The sequence below is a fragment of the Ranitomeya variabilis genome, chromosome 3, assembly GCF_051348905.1.
Source record: "Ranitomeya variabilis isolate aRanVar5 chromosome 3, aRanVar5.hap1, whole genome shotgun sequence".
Lineage (NCBI taxonomy): Eukaryota > Metazoa > Chordata > Amphibia > Anura > Dendrobatidae > Ranitomeya > Ranitomeya variabilis.
This window is the reverse complement of record NC_135234.1, coordinates 591,987,185-592,006,764: the sequence shown is the minus strand read 5'-3', so window position 1 is coordinate 592,006,764 and position 19,580 is coordinate 591,987,185.

The window sequence follows — 19,580 nt, the reverse complement described above, 5'->3', positions numbered from 1 at the left end:
TGCGTGGACTGGTAGGCTGAGAAGACGAGCTACCTCAGAAAGGCTTGGTCCCCTCTTAAAGGGGATGCGTGGAATTGAACTTGAAAGCGATACTGTTTTAGAACGGTAACATGATGATGCTTTGAGAAAAAGAATGTAACTGTTTGACATGAAAAGTTATATGTGTTTAAATTGTTTGAATTTTGAAATCTGAAAATAATGTTTTGTGAAAGGAAAAGATGCAGAGAGCCCGCAGGGGTAGAAGTAGAGATCTGCGTAGTTGAAAGTAAAGAAGTAATGATGAAGGTGAGGATAGAAGGTAAACCCTGCGTCCCCATAGAAAGTTACTTTGTTACTAAGGACAGAAAGCGAACCCGTAGGGGTTAGAGAATGAGTCCTTAAAGGAGCCGAGTAGAGCTGGCTCAGAGTTCTTTAAACGAAAGGAATGTTATGTCTATACTATGTATAGTAGCGAAAGGCAGTAGGCTCTGGCTGAACGGGGCGGTCCTGTAAAAGAAAGGAGAGGCAGTAGGTCTGGTGCCATAGGGACAGGCGGTCCTGCAGGTTCAAAGTAGGAGAATGTGAAGTTACCCTACCCTGTAATGTGATTATAGGAAGGCCTTTGGTAAACTAAGAGTGTATGTTTCTTAAAGGCAATGTTAATTTATTGTTCCAGAATTTGCACTAAGTAGAATACCCGGTTGGGTAACAGGAGTTATGTATAGCCTGTAATTTATAATGTTGACTATGTTTGTAACGTTAAAAGTGTCCTCACCTCCCATAAAGGGAAGCCTGTTCAAGTATACTTATTGTTTTGCACTCAACAAAATTGTATGTCTGTTTACTAATCTGTATTGTTGTTTTTCTTCCCAGTCCCGGAGTACTGTGTTTAACCAGGGGGGAGTGCAGCGCCCCAGAGTTCTGGTCGTTGCAGTACTGTGGCTCTGCCACTAAGGGGAGCCATGGTACGTTCGATGGCACTGAAGGAGTTCCTCCAATCAGGTATCACAGACACCAATATGTTTCACAGCAGGGCCTCCGGGGGGAGCTAAGGGTGCTATTCATTAGGCCACTCCCCACCATAGTGGGTAAACTGGGGGTCAGGCAGGAAGTTAGAAGAGAACGCTGACGGGATTGAACAGAGCAACACCCTGTGGCAGAGGGTGTTGTGAAGGGAGAGACTGTAGGGTCTCTGCCAGGGGTGGGATCCTGGCAGAGGCTTGGCATTGAGAGAACGTAACGGGACCGTGCCTGCTCAGCTTAGCGGCGGTGCCCAAGAAAGGACTAGAAGCGAGGCAGATTGTGCTGAGTGAGAAACGAGATCAAGCAGAAGGAGAATACCAGCAGGGGTTTTGTTGAAAGAGGCAGCACCCTGCTGAGGCGCAATACCGGTGGCCGGAACGCCGAGGGAGTGGATTAGAATACAGCTTCAAGCCATACTCCAAACAGCGGCAGGACAGTCGGTCTCAGGCGGGCTGTCTACCACATATCACCTATGAAGTCTTGGGGGGCAATTGCGGGAGAGGGGCGTCTCTAGGGTCCCGGAAGAACTCCAGGCCTACCTGACAAACGGGTGCCATTCCAACCTGAATACAGGGAAGGGGTGGATTACAGAGGAACATCAAATCGAGTTGTGAGGGAACTTAAGAAACAGACACAACCGTTGTGGGGTCACTTTCCGTGAGCACAGCAGGGAAGGACTACAACACATAGCGCTAGAAGGAAGGCACAGATCTCCACCTGAGAGGAGGACTCTGGAGGTGCCATTGGACCGGCTGGACTTGCGTGGCCTGGTGAACCGTGTTCTGGACTGAGGACTCAGAGATCTCCAGTAAAGAGGTAAAGAGACTGCAACCTGGTGTCCTTGTTATTTACCGCGACCTGCACCCCACAACTGCACCGCTACACCACCATTAGCACCACTTATTTCACCGGACGTCCCCCACTGACGGACAGGGCCACGGACCGGGTCTAGCCACCGTGACAACCCCAGGACTGAGACCTAGAGGCCCGGCTCCGGGTACCCCTCGGCCCTGCGGCGGTGTGGGGGCGCGCCGCACCTGCCAGAGTACCAGTCATGCCTGTATGTACTAGCTCGCACCTGTCACTAGTGTTTCGTCCCTCAGTGGGATCAGCTGCCACAGCCAGACACCACCCTGGAGTGACACCTGGCAGCTACCTGCCGCACAAGCCTGACCTCACCATCACAGGCTCCAGTGAACACCAAGGTAGCTTCTTAGTCATGCCCCTTCCAGGGTAGCCAGGTTTGTGGCACAGTGGGGCCACAGTCCCCTTGCTCACACCACCCAGTCAGGATGCGGGCATGGCACCTATGTAGAGAAGGGCTAATATCTGTGCCAAGTTTCATGGCTCTCAGTCCAAAGGAAGTGGGTTAAGGGAAATCTTTAATGAACACTCCATACACCTTCCTAAAATTTCAATTTTTGACTCGTCAGTCCACATTGTATTCTCCCAAAAGTCTTGGGGATCATCAATATGTTTTGTGGCAAAATCAGACAAGCCATTATGTTTTTATTGCTCAGCAGTGGTTTTCATCTTGGAACTCTGCCATGCAGGCCATTTTTGCCCAGCCTCTTTCTTATGGTGGAGTCATGAGGCCTTAACTGAGGCAAGTGAAGCCTGCAGTTTTTTGGATGTTGTTGTGCGGCCTTTTTGACCTGTTGAGTGAGTTGTCGCTGCGCTCTTGGGGTAATTTTGGTCAGCCAACTACTCCTGGGGTGGTTCACCCCATTTCCATGTATGAAATGTGAATATGGACTACTCTCAGGGTACAAGGTAAATACAAGTGGGCGTGGCGTAGGCCCAGGTGATGTAGGTCGCAAAACTTGCGAGCTCCTGAGGTAACCCTCTAACGCAACATATAACGTGATCTTTTATGAAAATTTTTACTTCCATTCATATTTACTTTTATTCAGAAATGTATTGTGCACATTGAGACATTTTTCGCCTTTATCGGATAATCCTAGGATTGTTTATCCTGTTTTGAAGATGACAGACTAAAAATTGCATCATCAAACGGCTTGTCCCTGTGAGTGACTAATTTTCTGAGGAAAAATAAACTACAGGACTACAATTTTTCTTTTTAAAATTGTGTTTTTTATTTTTTATATACATTTGTGTGGATTTATGATATTTTTAAAACAATTCTTGCTTTTAGTGTTTTTTTCTGGTTTACCTGTTTTACCTAGTGTCTGTGAGGTTGTTATGGTTACCTCAGTAACCTCTATTGCTCTGCTGAAGACATTATGTTAATTTCTATTAATAACACCACTGGAGGTGTTCTTTTGGGTTACCCTTTTTTGATTGAATTTGTACCAGGCACATCATCCTTGAGGGCCCTGTCATGACCTGTCATAAGTGCTGGTGGTCTGCATTTTTTCTTTCAGTGATGTCACCGCTAATCCAGCGGTGTGACAGACTACCAAAAAACACCTCCCTCGATCTTCCTTAAGTGTGCCCCTACTAGTGTTGAGCGATACCTTCCGATATTCAAAAGTATCGGTATCGGATTGCAGCGGCCGATATTAAAAAAATATCGGATATCGCCGATACCGATACCCGATACCAATGCAAGTCAATGGGACAAAAATATCGGAATTAAAATAAACCCTTTCTTTCCTTGTAGGTTAATTCTACAAGGGGAGGTGGAGGAGACATTAAAGGCATAGAGGTTTAGGAAAATCAAATGGAATAGCAGGATTTTTCTTTTTTTTAAGACATTCGGAGTTACAAAGATATTGACAATGTTAAGATTTTTTTATATTTTGTCAGATATTTATGTTTCACTGCTTCCATGCTCTTCACCTTCTTTTTTACTTCTCCCACACTTTCTTCTTCATCATCCTCAGCAGCAGCAGCATCTTTTTCATCAACTTCTTCACATTATTCATCTTCTTCTTCTTTACCTTCTTCCTATTATTCTTTTTTTTACATTCTTCATATTCTTTTTATTCAACTATTATTCTTCTTCATATTCTACTTTTTCATCTTCTTCATATTCTTCTTCTTCATCATATTATTATTTGTGACAGGCATACCTGTAGTTGTTACCTATAAAAGTTTGAAGATTACACCTTCCGTTCTGCCTGTCACAAAAGATTTACAACAGGATTTGTCCGTGTTCAGTTTGGCCTGCAGCAGCAGCTCTTTTCCAGGGGCACCACGAGGAGGAACGGACTCACCCCATGCACTGCTTAGTCTTCTTCTGCTTATAATTTAGATAATGTCTTTTGCTCTGATTTTTAGTCTTATGTTTAATGTTCTTCTGCTTTTTGTTCTGCAGCTTCTTGTTCTTCTGCTTCTCGGTCTTCAGGGTCGTCGTCTCCAGGGTCGTCTTCTCCGGGGTCGTCGTCTTCTTCGGGGTGGTCTTCAGGGTCATCGTCTCCAGGGTCATCGTCTCAGGGGTCATTATCTCCGGGGTCGTCGTCATCTACGGGGTGGTCTTCAGGGTCGTTATCTTTAGGGTCTTGAACTTGGAAATGTAGCAGAAGGTACAAGAAGGCTGAGGAACTGCCAAGAACCAGCTGACGGTACAGGAACCCAGATGGCTACCTGAAGGTACAAGAGCCAATGGAACTACCGAGGACCAGCTGACGGTACTGGAACCCAGTTACTAAGCAGGAGGTACCCGTGCCAGTAGCACTACCAAGAACCACCAGACGTTGGTGGAACTCGGATACCCAGAAGGAGGCACCTAAGCCAAAGGCTCTGCCCGGAACCAGCTGACGGTACTGGAACCCGGATGGGTAGCCGAAGGTACAAGAGCCAATGGAACTACCGAGGACCAGCTGACGGTACTGGAACCCGGTTACTAAGCAGGAGGTACCCATGCCAGAAAGCACTACCAAGGACCACCAGACGTTGGTGGAAATCAGATACCCAGAAGGAGGCACCTAAGCCAAAGGCTCTGCCCGGAACCAGCTGACGATACTGGAACCAGGATGGGGAGCAAAAGGTACAAGAGCAAAAGACACTGCCGAGAACCAGCTGATGTGTTGTGAATTTGGATTCTGGGCTCCCCCGGTGGCTACTGGTGGAATTGAACTGGTGTCTTCATCTTCTCTGTTCACCTGTTCCCATCAAGATGTGGGAGTCGCTATATAACCTTGCTGCTCTGTTAGTTGCTTGCCGGTCAACAATGTTATCAGAAGCCTCTCTGTGCTTGTTCCTGCTCCTAGACAACTACTAGATAAGTTGGACTCTTGTCCATGTTTGTTTTTGCATTTTTGTTCCAGTTCACAGCTGTAGTTTCGTTACTGTGTCTGGAAAGCTCTTGTGAACAGGAATTGCCACTCTGGTGTTATGAGTTAATGCCAGAGTTTTAAAGTAATTTCTGGATGGTGTTTTGATAGGGTTTTTAGCTGACCATGAAAGTGTCCTTCCTGTCTTCTGCTATGTAGTAAGTGGACCTCAAATTTGCTAAACCTATTTTCATACTACGTTTGTTATTTCATCTTGATTCACCGCCAATACATGTGGGGGGCCTCTGTCTCCTTTCGGGGTATTTCTCTAGAGGTGAGCTAGGACTAATATTTTCCTCTGCTAGTTTTATTTAGTCCTCCGGCTGGTGCTGGGCATCTAGAATCAACGTAGGCATGCTACCCGGCCACTGCTAGTTGTGTGTTAGGTTTAGTTCATGGTCAGCTCAGTTTCCATCTTCCAAGAGCTAGTTCCTATATATGCTGATGCTATGATCTCTTGCCATTGAGATCATGACAGTTTGACCGGCCCACTAAAGGGTTAAAATCCTTGGCTGAGAAAGGAGAGAAATAAGTAGTCTGCTGAAATTTTTTTTTTTTTTTTTTCTCTCCTTTGAATGGCTCTGTGTTCACCTGTATCTGAGCCGAGAATTCCTTTGCCGGAATTTTTCTCGGGGAATAGATCTGGGTTTCAGAATTTTCGAAATAATTGCAAATTATTTTTGTCCCTGAAATCTCGCTCTGCCGGAGATCCTGCACAGCAGGTCAGGATTGTGATTTCCTTGCTCCGGGGCGACCCTCAAGACTGGGCTTTTTCATTGACACCAGGGGATCCTGCGTTGTTCAATGTGGATGCGTTTTTTCTGGCCTTGGGGTTGCTTTATGACGAACCTCATTTGGAGCTTCAGGCAGAAAAAACTTTGATGTCCCTATCTCAGGGGCAAGATGAAGCGGAAATTTACTGCCAAAGATTCCGTAAATGGTCTGTGCTTACTCAGTGGAATGAGTGCGCCCTGGCGGCGACTTTCAGAGAGGGTCTCTCTGATGCCATTAAGGATGTTATGGTGGGGTTCCCTGTGCCTGCGGGTCTGAATGAGTCCATGACAATGGCTATTCAGATCGATAGGCGTTTGCGGGAGCGCAAACCAGTGCACCATCTGGCGGTGTCCACTGAGAAATCGCCAGAGAGTATGCAGTGTGATAGAATTCTGTCCCGAAGCGAGCGGCAGAATTTTAGACGGAAAAATGGGTTGTGTTTCTATTGTGGTGATTCTACTCATGTTATATCAGCATGCTCTAAGCGCACTAAAAAGCTTGGTAAATCTGTTTCCATTTGCACCTTACCGTCTAAGTTTATTCTATCTGTGACCCTGATTTGCTCTTTGTCATCTATTACCACGGACGCCTATGTCGACTCTGGCGCCGCTTGGAGTCTTATGGATTGGTCCTTTGCCAAACGCTGTGGGTATGATTTAGAGCCTTTGGAGACTCCTATTCCTCTGAAGGGGATTGACTCCACCCCATTGGCTAATAATAAACCACAATACTGGACACAAGTAACTATGCGTATTAATCCGGATCACCAGGAGATTATTCGCTTTCTGGTGCTGTATAATCTACATGATGATTTGGTGCTAGGATTGCCTTGGCTGCAATCTCACAACCCAGTCCTCGACTGGAAAGCTATGTCTGTGTTGAGCTGGGGATGTAAGGGGGCTCATGGGGATGTACCTGTGGTTTCCATTTCATCATCTATTCCCTCTGAAATTCCTGAGTTCCTGTCTGACTATCGTGACGTCTTTGAAGAATCCAAGCTTGGTTCGTTACCTCCGCACCGAGAGTGCGATTGTGCCATAGATTTAATCCCGGGTAGTAAATACCCAAAGGGTCGTTTATTTAATCTGTCTGTGCCTGAACATGCTGCTATGCGTGAATATATAAAGGAGTCCTTGGAAAAGGGACATATTCGTCCATCGTCATCTCCCTTAGGAGCCGTTTTTTTCTTTGTGTCAAAAAAAGACGGCTCTTTGAGACCATGTATTGATTATCGGCTTTTGAATAAAATCACTGTTAAATATCAATACCCATTGCCGTTGCTGACTGATTTGTTTGCTCGCATAAAGGGGGCCAAGTGGTTCTCTAAGATTGACCTTCGTGGGGCGTATAATTTGGTGCGAATCAGGCAGGGGGATGAGTGGAAAACCGCATTTAATACGCCCGAGGGCCACTTTGAGTATTTAGTGATGCCTTTTGGTCTTTCAAATGCTCCGTCAGTTTTCCAGTCCTTTATGCATGATATTTTTCGCGATTATTTGGATAAATTTATGATTGTGTATCTGGATGATATTCTGATTTTTTCGGATGACTGGGACTCTCATGTCCAGCAAGTCAGGAGGGTTTTTCAGGTTTTGCGGTCTAATTCTTTGTGTGTGAAGGGTTCTAAGTGTGTTTTTGGGGTACAGAGGATTTCCTTTTTGGGATATATTTTTTCCCCCTCTTCCATTGAAATGGATCCTGTCAAGGTTCAAGCTATTTGTGATTGGACGCAGCCCTCTTCTCTTAAGAGTCTTCAGAAATTTTTGGGCTTTGCTAACTTTTATCGTCGATTTATTGCTGGTTTTTCGGATATTGCTAAGCCATTGACCGATTTGACTAAGAAGGGTGCTGATGTTGCTGATTGGTCCCCTGATGCTGTGGAGGCCTTTCGGGAGCTTAAGCGCCGTTTTTCCTCTGCCCCTGTGTTGCGTCAGCCTGATGTTGCTCTACCTTTTCAGGTTGAGGTCGACGCTTCTGAGATCGGAGCTGGGGCAGTGTTGTCGCAGAAAAGTTCTGACTGCTCCGTGATGAGGCCTTGTGCCTTCTTTTCCCGTAAATTTTCGCCCGCTGAGCGGAATTATGATGTTGGGAATCGGGAACTTTTGGCCATGAAGTGGGCTTTTGAGGAGTGGCGCCATTGGCTTGAGGGGGCCAGACATCAGGTGGTGGTATTGACTGACCACAAAAATTTGGTTTATCTTGAGACCGCCAGGCGCCTGAATCCTAGACAGGCGCGCTGGTCATTATTTTTCTCTCGGTTTAATTTTGTGGTGTCATACCTACCGGGTTCTAAGAATGTTAAGGCGGATGCCCTTTCTAGGAGTTTTGAGCCTGACTCGCCTGGTAACTCTGAGCCCACAGGTATCCTTAAGGATGGAGTGGTATTGTCAGCCGTTTCTCCAGACCTGCGGCGGGCCTTGCAGGAGTTTCAGGCGGATAGACCTGATCGTTGCCCACCTGATAAACTGTTTGTTCCTGATGATTGGACCAGTAGAGTCATCTCTGAGGTTCATTCTTCTGCGTTGGCAGGTCATCCTGGCATTTTTGGTACCAGGGATTTGGTGGCAAGGTCCTTCTGGTGGCCTTCCCTGTCACGAGATGTGCGAGGCTTTGTGCAGTCTTGTGACGTTTGTGCTCGGGCCAAGCCTTGTTGTTCTCGGGCTAGTGGATTGTTGTTGCCCTTGCCTATTCCTAAGAGGCCTTGGACGCACATCTCGATGGATTTTATTTCAGATCTGCCTGTTTCTCAGAAGATGTCTGTCATCTGGGTGGTGTGTGACCGTTTCTCTAAGATGGTCCATTTGGTTCCTCTGCCCAAGTTGCCTTCTTCTTCCGAGTTGGTTCCTCTGTTTTTTCAAAATGTTGTTCGTTTGCATGGTATTCCTGAGAATATCGTTTCTGACAGAGGGACCCAATTCGTGTCTAGATTTTGGCGGGCATTCTGTGCTAGGATGGGCATAGATTTATCTTTTTCGTCCGCTTTCCATCCTCAGACGAATGGCCAGACTGAGCGGATTAATCAGACCCTGGAGACATATCTGAGGTGTTTTGTGTCTGCTGACCAGGATGATTGGGTTGCTTTTTTGCCATTGGCGGAGTTCGCTCTCAATAATCGGGCCAGCTCTGCCACTTTGGTGTCCCCGTTTTTCTGTAATTCGGGGTTTCATCCTCGATTTTCCTCTGGTCAGGTGGAATCTTCGGATTGTCCTGGAGTGGATGCTGTGGTGGAGAGATTGCATCAGATCTGGGGGCAGGTGGTGGACAATTTGAGGTTGTCCCAGGAGAAGACTCAGCTTTTTGCTAACCGCCGTCGTCGTGTTGGTCCTCGTCTTCGTGTTGGGGACTTGGTGTGGTTGTCTTCTCGTTTTGTCCCTATGAGGGTCTCTTCTCCTAAGTTTAAGCCTCGGTTCATCGGCCCGTATAAGATATTGGAGATTCTTAACCCTGTTTCCTTCCGTTTGGACCTCCCTGCATCCTTTTCTATTCATAACGTTTTTCATCGGTCATTATTGCGCAGGTATGAGGTACCGGTTGTGCCTTCCGTTGAGCCTCCTGCTCCGGTGTTGGTTGAGGGTGAGTTGGAGTACGTTGTGGAGAAAATCTTAGACTCTCGTGTTTCCAGACGGAGACTCCAGTATCTGGTCAAGTGGAAGGGATACGGCCAGGAGGATAATTCTTGGGTGAATGCATCTGATGTTCATGCCTCTGATCTGGTTCGTGCCTTTCATAGGGCCCATCCTGATCGCCCTGGTGGTTCTGGTGAGGGTTCGGTGCCCCCTCCTTGAGGGGGGGGTACTGTTGTGAATTTGGATTCTGGGCTCCCCCGGTGGCTACTGGTGGAATTGAACTGGTGTCTTCATCTTCTCTGTTCACCTGTTCCCATCAAGATGTGGGAGTCGCTATATAACCTTGCTGCTCTGTTAGTTGCTTGCCGGTCAACAATGTTATCAGAAGCCTCTCTGTGCTTGTTCCTGCTCCTAGACAACTACTAGATAAGTTGGACTCTTGTCCATGTTTGTTTTTGCATTTTTGTTCCAGTTCACAGCTGTAGTTTCGTTACTGTGTCTGGAAAGCTCTTGTGAACAGGAATTGCCACTCTGGTGTTATGAGTTAATGCCAGAGTTTTAAAGTAATTTCTGGATGGTGTTTTGATAGGGTTTTTAGCTGACCATGAAAGTGTCCTTCCTGTCTTCTGCTATGTAGTAAGTGGACCTCAAATTTGCTAAACCTATTTTCATACTACGTTTGTTATTTCATTTTGATTCACCGCCAATACATGTGGGGGGCCTCTGTCTCCTTTCGGGGTATTTCTCTAGAGGTGAGCTAGGACTAATATTTTCCTCTGCTAGTTTTATTTAGTCCTCCGGCTGGTGCTGGGCATCTAGAATCAACGTAGGCATGCTACCCGGCCACTGCTAGTTGTGTGTTAGGTTTAGTTCATGGTCAGCTCAGTTTCCATCTTCCAAGAGCTAGTTCCTATATATGCTGATGCTATGATCTCTTGCCATTGAGATCATGACACTGATGGTACTGGAACCCGGATGGCTAGCCGAAGGTACAAGAGCCAATGGAACTACCGAAGACCAGCTGACGGTACTGGAACCCGGTTACTAAGCAGGAGGTACCCATGCCAGAAAGCACTACCAAGGACCACCAGACGTTGGTGGAACTCGGATACCCAGAAGGAGGCACCTAAGCCAAAGGCTTTGCCCGGAACCAGCTGACGGTACTGGAACCCAGGGGGACCTTTTCAAGATTGACTTCTAAAGAACCAGCTAATGGTGCTGGAACTCAGATAGTCAGCAGAAGGTCCACATAAACAAAAAATTGCAAGGCTGCGAGCCGGCCGGAGTTACCGAAACCCTCAGACCTACAGGGGGTGCTTGTCCTATTGGCACTACGGAACCAGCCTTCATTGCCAGATACCGCAGCCCACATAAGAAACACCTAAACTGCAGGCACCATAGAGTCGGCTAACCCGACCGCAACACGACAGGACAACGGATTGGTGGCAAATTGACTTGGACACTGCCCGGAAACAGCTGGCGTGCTGGAACCAGGCTGGGCAGGAGGGAGTACTCATGACAAAGACACTTCTGAGCAGCAACTGGTGGTGTTGGAGCCCAGGGATTACATGAAAAACAGAGTGTAGGCTGAGGCCTAATTGGAGCAAGTTGAAAGGGAACCTTTAACCCCCCCAGGCGTTTGCAACTAAAAGAGCCACCTTGTGCAGCACTAATGCTGCACAAGGAAGAGGTGGCTCTTTTAATTATGCTCCTTGCACACGCTGAAGTTAACACTTATCAAATGTGTCCCCTCATACCGTGAAACCGTCCGGGAGGCGGGACTTGTCTTCTTAATGAGATGCAGCACAGCCGTCATTCATACCCCCTTGGCGCCGGGGAAAGCCTCCTCAGCGTTGTTTGAATCTGTCCCGGAGCCTGCGCTCTTGTTATCCCTTGGCCATGCGCAGTTAGCGCTGCCCGTCTTCAGACATCATTTGTTGTCAGGCTGGCTGCGCCTGTGCGGCCGCCCTACCCAAGATCCCGCCCCGCAGTGTCTTCAGATTTATTCACATTGCGGGGCTGGGATTTCGGGGCATGCGCAGTGCATATCTTGGACTCTCACTCATCTCCTTCCGCCTTCTTCAGACTGTGCCGCGTCAGCTGATCCCTAATCACATGCCATGGCCGTGACGCAGCACAGTCTGAAGAAGGCAGAAGGAGATGAGTGAGAGTCCAAGATATGCACTGCGCCTTCCCAGGAATCCCAGCCCCACAGTGTGAATAAATCTGAAGACACTGCTGGGCGGGATCTCGGGCAGGGTGGCCGCACAGGCTCAGCCAGCCTGACAACAAATGATGTCAGAAGATGGGTAGCGCAAACCACGCATGGCTAAGGGATAACATAACAGCGGTATGAGGGGACACATTTTATGAGTGTTAACTTCAGCGTGTGCAAGGAGAATAACAAAAAGAGCCACCTTGTCCAAATGCAGCATTACTGCTGCTCAAGGTGGCTCTTTTAGTTACAAATGCCTGGGGGGGGCAGGTTCCGTTTAATTTCTGTAGTAGTGTGAGTGTGTTGGGAGCAGGAGAAATTGCAGGATACACAGCAGGGGATCAGCTGACGTTACTGAACCCCAATAACACGGCAGCAAGTGTTGAATGTGCAGACAGCACTTCCGGGCAGCAACTGGTGGTGTTGGAGACCAGTGATTACAGAAAAAAAAGAGTGTAGGCTGAAGCCTAATTAGAGCAAGTTTAATTTCTGAAGTTGTGTGAGTTTGGAGGGAGCAGGAGCAATTGCCGCACACACAGCAGAGGAGCAGCTGGCGTTACTGAACCCCAATAACAGAGGAGCAAATGTTGACTGTGCAGACAGCACTTCCAAGCAGCAACTGGCGGTGTTGGAGACCAGGGAAAGCAGGAGGAGCAGACTGGAGTTATTGCCGCACACACAGCAGGGGAGCAGCTGGCATTACTGAACCCCAATAACAGATGAGCAAATGTTGACTGTGCAGACAGCACTTCCAAGCAGCAACTGGCGGTGTTGGCGCCCAGGGAAAGCAGGAGGAGCAGACTGGAGGTATTTCCACACACACAGCAGGGGTGCAGCTGGCGTAACTGAACCCCAATAACAGAGAAGCAACTGTTAACTGTGCAGACAGCACTTCCAAGCAGCAACTGGCGGTGTTGGAGCCCAGGGAAAGCAGGAGGATCAGGCTGGAGGTATTGCCGCACACACAGCAGGGGAGCAGCTGGCGTTACTGAACCCCAATAACAGAGGAGCAACTGTTGACTGTGCAGACAGCACTTCCAGGCAGCAACTGGCGGTGTTGGAGCCCAGGGAAAGCAGGAGGAGCAGACTGGAGGTATTGCCGCACACACAGCAGGGGAGCCGCTGGCGTTACTGAACCCCAATAACAGAGGAGCAACTTTTGACTGTGCAGACAGCACTTCCGAGCAGCAACTGGCGGTGTTGGAGCCAAGAGAAAGCAGGAGGAGCAGACTGGAGGTATTGCTGCACACACAGCAGGGGAGCAGCTGGCATTACTGAACCCCAATAACAGAGGAGCAACTGTTGACTGTGCAGACAGCACTTCCGGGCAGCAACTGGCGGTGTTGGAGCCCAGGAAAAGCAGGAGGAGCAGACTGGAGGTATTGCCGCACACACAGCAGGGGAGCAGCTGCCACTACTGAACCCCAATAACAGAGGAGCAACTGTTGACTGTGCAGACAGCACTTCCGAGCAGCAACTGGTGGTGTTGGAGCCCAGGGAAAGCAGGAGGAGCAGACTGGAGGTATTGCCGCGCACACAGCAGGGGAGCAGCTGGCGTTACTGAACCCCAATAACAGAGGAGCAAATGTTGACTGTGCAGACAGCACTTCCGGGCAGCAACTGGCGGTGTTGGAGCCCAGGGAAAGCAGGAGGAGCAGACTGAAGGTATTTCCGCACACACAGCAGGGGAGCAGCTGGCATTACTGAACCCCAATAACAGAGGAGCAACTGTTGACTGTGCAGACAGCACTTCCGAGCAGCAACTGGCGGTGTTGGAGCCCAGGGAATAAAGGAGAAGCAGAGTTTAGGCTGAGGCCTAAATGGAGCAAGTCGAAAGGGAACTTTTAACCCCCCCAGGCGTTTGTAACTGAATGAGCCACCATGTGCATCACTAATGCTGCACAAGGAAAAGGTGGCTCTTTTGGTTATGCTCCTTGCAGACGCTGAACTTAACACTTATAAAATGTGTCCCCTCATACCGTGAAACCGTCCCGGAGGTGGGACTTTCCTTCGTAATGAGACGCAGCACGGCCGTCATTCATTCCCCTTGGCGACGGGCGCCGCCTCTTCAGCATTGTTTGAAACTGTCCAGGAGCCTGCGCTGTTATGTTCAACCTTGGGCATGCGCATTTAGCGCTGCCCGTCTTCTGACACCATTTCGTGTCAGGCTGTCTGCGCCTGTGCGGCCGTGCTGCCCAAGCTAGCGTCCCACAGTGTCTTCTTATTTATTCACACTGCGGGGCTGGGATTCATGGGCATGTGCAGTGCATATCTTCACCTCTCACTCATCTTCTTCTGCCTTCTTCAGAGTCTGCGGCATCACGGCCGTGGCATGCGATTAGGGATCAGCTGACATCTGAAGAAGGCGCAAGGAGATGAGTGAGAGTCCAAGAAATGCACTGCGCATGCCCATGAATCCCAGCACCGCAGCGTGAATATATCAGAAGACATTGCGGGGCGCTAGCTTGGGCAGCACAGGCACAGCCAGCCTGACACCAAATGATGTCAGAAGACGGGAAGCGCTAACTGCGCATGCCCAAGGTTTAACATAACAGCGCAGGCTCCGGGACAGATTCAAACAACGCTGGGGAGGCGGCGCACGGCACCAAGGGGGATGAATGGGGAGTAGCTGGCGTTACTGAACCCCACTAACACAGGAGCTAGTGTTTTTCTCTGTGCAAACGGCACTTCCGAGCAGCAACTGGCGGTATTGGAGCCCAGGGTCAATCATAGAAATTTTGTGCAGGCTGAGGCCTAACTGGAGCAAGTTTAATATCTGATCTAGTGTGAATGTGTACGGAGCAGGAGATATTGCCAGACACACAGCAGGGGAGCAGCTGACGTTACTGAACCCCACTAACACAGGAGCGAGTGTTTTTCTCTGTGCAAATGGCACTTCCGAGCAGCAACTGGTGGTGTTGAAGCCCAGGGTCAATCATTGAAATTTAGTGCAGGCTGAGGCCTAATTGGAGCAAGTTTAATATCTGAAGTTGTGTGAGCGTGGAGGTAGCAGGCCAAATTGCCGCATACACAGGAAACGGCACTTCCAAGCAACAACTGGCGGTGTTGGAGCTCAGGGTCAATCAGGCTGTAGGCCGAGGCCTGCACTCGAGGCAGTTTATTATATGTTGTTGTGTCAGCATGGAGGTAGCAGGCCAAATTGCCAGATACACAGCAGGGGATCAGCTGATGTTACTGAAACCCAATAACACGGCAGCAAGTGTTGACTGTGCAGACGGCACTTCCGAGCAGCAACTGGCGGTGTTGGAGCCCAGGGTCAATCAGGGTGTAGGCTGAGGCCTAATTTGAGCAAGTTGAAAGGGAACCTTTAATCCCCCCAGGCGTTTGTAACTGAAAGAGCCACCTTGTGCAGCACTAATGCTGCATATGGAAAAGGTTAGAAAGAAGGAATATAAACCAGCTCACCCGTGATGCATAAACCAATCTTCGGGAGCACGGACCCGCTGTGTCCAGGCGTATAGAATCCAAAAAAGAAGAGAATGTCCAGCTTCACCGAATCCGTAAAAAAGAGTTTTCTTTATTCACAAACTTTAAGCATAGAGGATACAGACTTCAGCACGAGCCATATGGGTAAGAATCTCAATGCGTTTGATGGCACAGTCAGTCTGACACGAAATGGTGTCAGAAGATGGGCAGCGCAAACCGCGCATGCCCAAGGTTGAACATAACAGCGCAGGCTCCGGGACAGATTCAAACAATGCTGAGGAGGCTTTGCCCGGCACCAAGGGGGTATGAATGATGGCTGTGCTGCGTCTCATTACGAAGGAAAGTCCCACTTCCGGGACGGTTTCACGGTATGAGGGGACACATTTTATAAGTGTTAACTTCAGCGTCTGCAAGGAGCATAACTAAAAGAGCCACCTTTTACTTGTGCAGCGTTAGTGCTGCACAAGGTGGCTCTTTCAGTTACAAACGTCTGGGAGGGGGGGACAGGTTCCCTTTAATTTCTGTAGTAGTGTGAGTGTGGAGGGAGCATGAGCAATTGCCAGATACACAGCAGGGGATCAGCTGACGTTACTGAAACCCTATAACACTGGGTCATGTGTTGACTGTGCAAACGGCACTTCTGAGCAGCAACTGGCGGTGTTGGAGCCCAGGGATTGCAGTTTAGGTGGTAGAAACATGAACACAACAGGAGACCTGGATATTGTTGCCAACCAGTTATTTAATCTGGAAGAGGAATGGCAAATTCCTGCAAGATCCAGGCCTTGTTCATTTTCAGAAAAGTAAGCCGGTCAACGTTATCGGAGGATAGTCGCATGCGACGGTCTGTTAGTATACCACCTGCGGCACTAAAGACGCGTTCCGATAATACACTAGCAGCAGGGCAAGCAAGCACCTCCAATGCATACTGGCTAAGCTCTGGCCATGTATCCAGCTTAGAGACCCAAAATTTGAAGGGGGAAGAGCCGTCTGGGAGTACACTGAGAGGGCAAGACATTTAGTCTGTCACCATCTGACGGAAACATTGCCTCCTGCTGACTGGAGCCGTCTGTGATGGTGTAGACATTTGTGGCAGGCACACAAAACTTTGCCACTGTTGGGCCATACTGGTCTTGCCTTGTGCTGAGGCACTGCTTCTGCTCCCTCTTTGTGCAGAGCTTCCTCCACTGCCTCAACGCACTGATCTGCTTTGTAATGCACTAACAGCACTGCTCTCGATTGGACTGGAGAAGATGATGGACTGCACCAGTGTGTCTTGGTACTCCCACATTATACGCTCCCGGTTCAACGGTGTTATGAGGCTTTCACAGTTATCCCGGTAGCGAGGATCTAGGAGGGTGTACACCCAATAATCAGCCGTGTTGAGAATGTGGGCGATGCGGTGGCACTGCAGCATGAAATCAACCATGTGCTGCAGACTGCCAACTGGCCAGGAAACGCTGTTCCCTGCTTGAGGTGTGATCTCTGCCTGCTCTGCATCACCCCACCCTCGTTCTACATACTGACTACTGGAGATTTATGTAACTCCCTCCTCTGGACAGATGTCTTCCTCCTCCATTGACTCCTCCTCATCCTCCTCACAAACTGTCCCCTGCCTAGGCCTTTGTGAGGATTCACGTTGCGCAGACTGTCCAAAAGCAGATGGCGTTTGTGACTCCTCATCCTCCACCTCTTCCACAACCTCATCCCTTAGCGCTTGCAGTGTTCTTTCAAGCAGGCAGATGGGGGGATAGTCATGCTGACTAGTGCATCATCTGCACTCGCCATCCGCGTGGAATCATCGAAGGCACGCAAAACATGGCAGATGTCCTTCATAGTGGCCCACTCAGTGGTTGTGAAATCTGAACTGCGCACAGTGTGACTTCTTTGTGCCTGATGCAGCTGGTACTCCATTACTGCTGGCTGCTGCTCACACAACCACTCCAACATATGTAACGTGGAATTCCACCTGGTCGGTAGGTCACATATGATGCGATGTTCCGGAAGGCGGAATCAGCGCTGCAGAGCTGCAATGCGCGATCTGGCCATGCTGGAACGCTGCAAGTGAGCACACTCTAGGCGGACCTTGTGCAGCGGTGCATCAAGATCTGGATAGTCCCTCAAAAAACTCTGCACAACCAAGTTGAGCACATGTGCCAGACATGGGATGTGAGTGAGGTTGCCTACGCCCAGAGCTGCCACCAGATTTCAGCCATTGTCACACACTACCATGCCTGGCTGGAGATTCACTGACACAAACCACACGTCGCTCTCCTGCTTGATGGCATTCCAGAGCTCCTGCGCTGTGAGGCTTCGATTTCCCAAAGAAATTAATTTCAATATGGCCTGTTGACGTTTGGCCACAGCTCTGCTCATATCGGTCGTAACAGGTAAGCGTTCACGGGTCCATGTGGAGGTGGACTGTGATGGCTCCTGCAGCGCTGATTCAGAGGAACTTGAGTATGAGGAGGAGTCAATGTCTACAGACTGGATTCCTGCAATCCTTGGAGTTGGCAGAACACGTCCAGAGCCACTCTCATGATCTGTACCCGGCTCCATAACATTTACCCAATGGGCAGTGAGGGAAAGGTATCGTCCCTGTCCATGGTGACTGGTCCACGCATCGGTGGTGAGGTGGACCTTGCTACTAACGGCGTTTAGTAGCGCATGTTTAATGTTTCCCTCCACATGCTTTTGCAGGGCAGGGACGGCTTGCCTGCTGAAATAAAAGCGGCTGGGCACGTTGTATTGTGGGACTGCCAATGCCATCAAGTTACGGAAGCTATCAGTCTCCACCTGCCTGAATGACAGCATTTCAAGGGACAGTAGTTTTGCAATGCCAGCATTCAGAGACTGTGCTCAGGGGTGGTTTGCCGAGAATGGCCACCTTTTCTCCCATGCCTGTGCTACCAATGGCTGTAGACTGGGCTGGGAGTGTGAGGATGACTGGGATGACTGGGATCGTGGTGCTGTGGGTGGAATTACACTGGGTCTCTGGACAACAGTGCCAGAGGTTCTTCTATAGCGATCCTGTGAGCTGTGTGTGAGCTGGAGGAAGAGGCTTCAACACGAGCTGAAGAGGTGGTAGGTGCCGCTGTAGGTTGGCCTAGGTCTTCAGTGTGTTTTTGTAACTCCACCACATGCTTGGTCCGCACATGTTTCCACATATTTGTGGTATTGAGGTTGCTGACACTTTTCCTTCTTTTGACTTTCTGATGACACACCTTGCATTTGACTAACCAAATGTCATCGGCAACTGTGTCAAAAAAGACCAGGCACTGCAAGTCTTGGGAGCGCCCATTTTGGCTTTTGGAAGAGGCATGCTCCCAATGGGTGCTGAAGTGGAGGCTACAGGCAGCGCAGTCTTCCCCCTCCCTCTTTGGGCCGTTCGGGGAATCTCTTCCTCAGAGCTGCTCCCACCACCTTCATGTCCCTCACGCCATGATGGGTCACGGACCTCATCATCTACACTACCCTCTTCCACCAACTGCTTCTCCTGGGTAGTAACGGCAGCACAGTATGCACTAGAAAGTGGCACCTGAGTCTCATCATCATCAGATGCGTACTGAGGTGTGCTGACCGGAGGCACTGGACCACCGCCTCCTCAGATTCAGAGAGACAAAGCAGTTGGGCATCACTGCATACTGGCTCTTCTTCCATTTCTCGAATGCTGCTTGGCTGGCCCCCACTTTCCAAGCCAAGAGATTCAGAGAACAGAATTCGAGATGGCTCCTGTCCTGGGCTCTCTGACTGCCTGGGCAATTTGGCAGGTGGTGAAGAGAAAGATGGGTGCTCTTCAGTGCTCTGTGCCTGAGAGGATGTGGCACTAATTGAAATCGATGCATTAGCTTCCATCCATCCGACAACGGCTTCAATTTGTTCTTCCCGCAGCAGCGGGTTACGGCAAGCTCCAACAAAGCTGCGCATGAAGGACTGTTCCCTGCTAAAACTGGGGGATGATGAGTCACCGGTGCCCGCAGCAGGCCCAGAATCCCCACGTCCTCTCCCTGCTCCACCTCCATGTGCCTTACTCCCTGCCTTCTTCATCTTGGTAGACTGATAAAGATAGGCAGAAAAGTACTAAGGGCTTAGTGTGCTTATTCCTGAAAAGCTGCTAACAGATATAAGAAACACTAATTTTATCAAGTGTGGACTAGACTTTAATATGAGCTAATGTGGCCTACACAACAGTAAAGTGGAGTGTTTGGTAAACTTTATAAACTTTTTGTTTTTTTCTCAGAACAGACTACAGAGTGAGCTGCACTCACACAGAGACTGTGCAGACAGCCGTGAACGGCGCTGCAAGGCCAAAAAAAGCTCCTCTATCTAATCCTATATAGT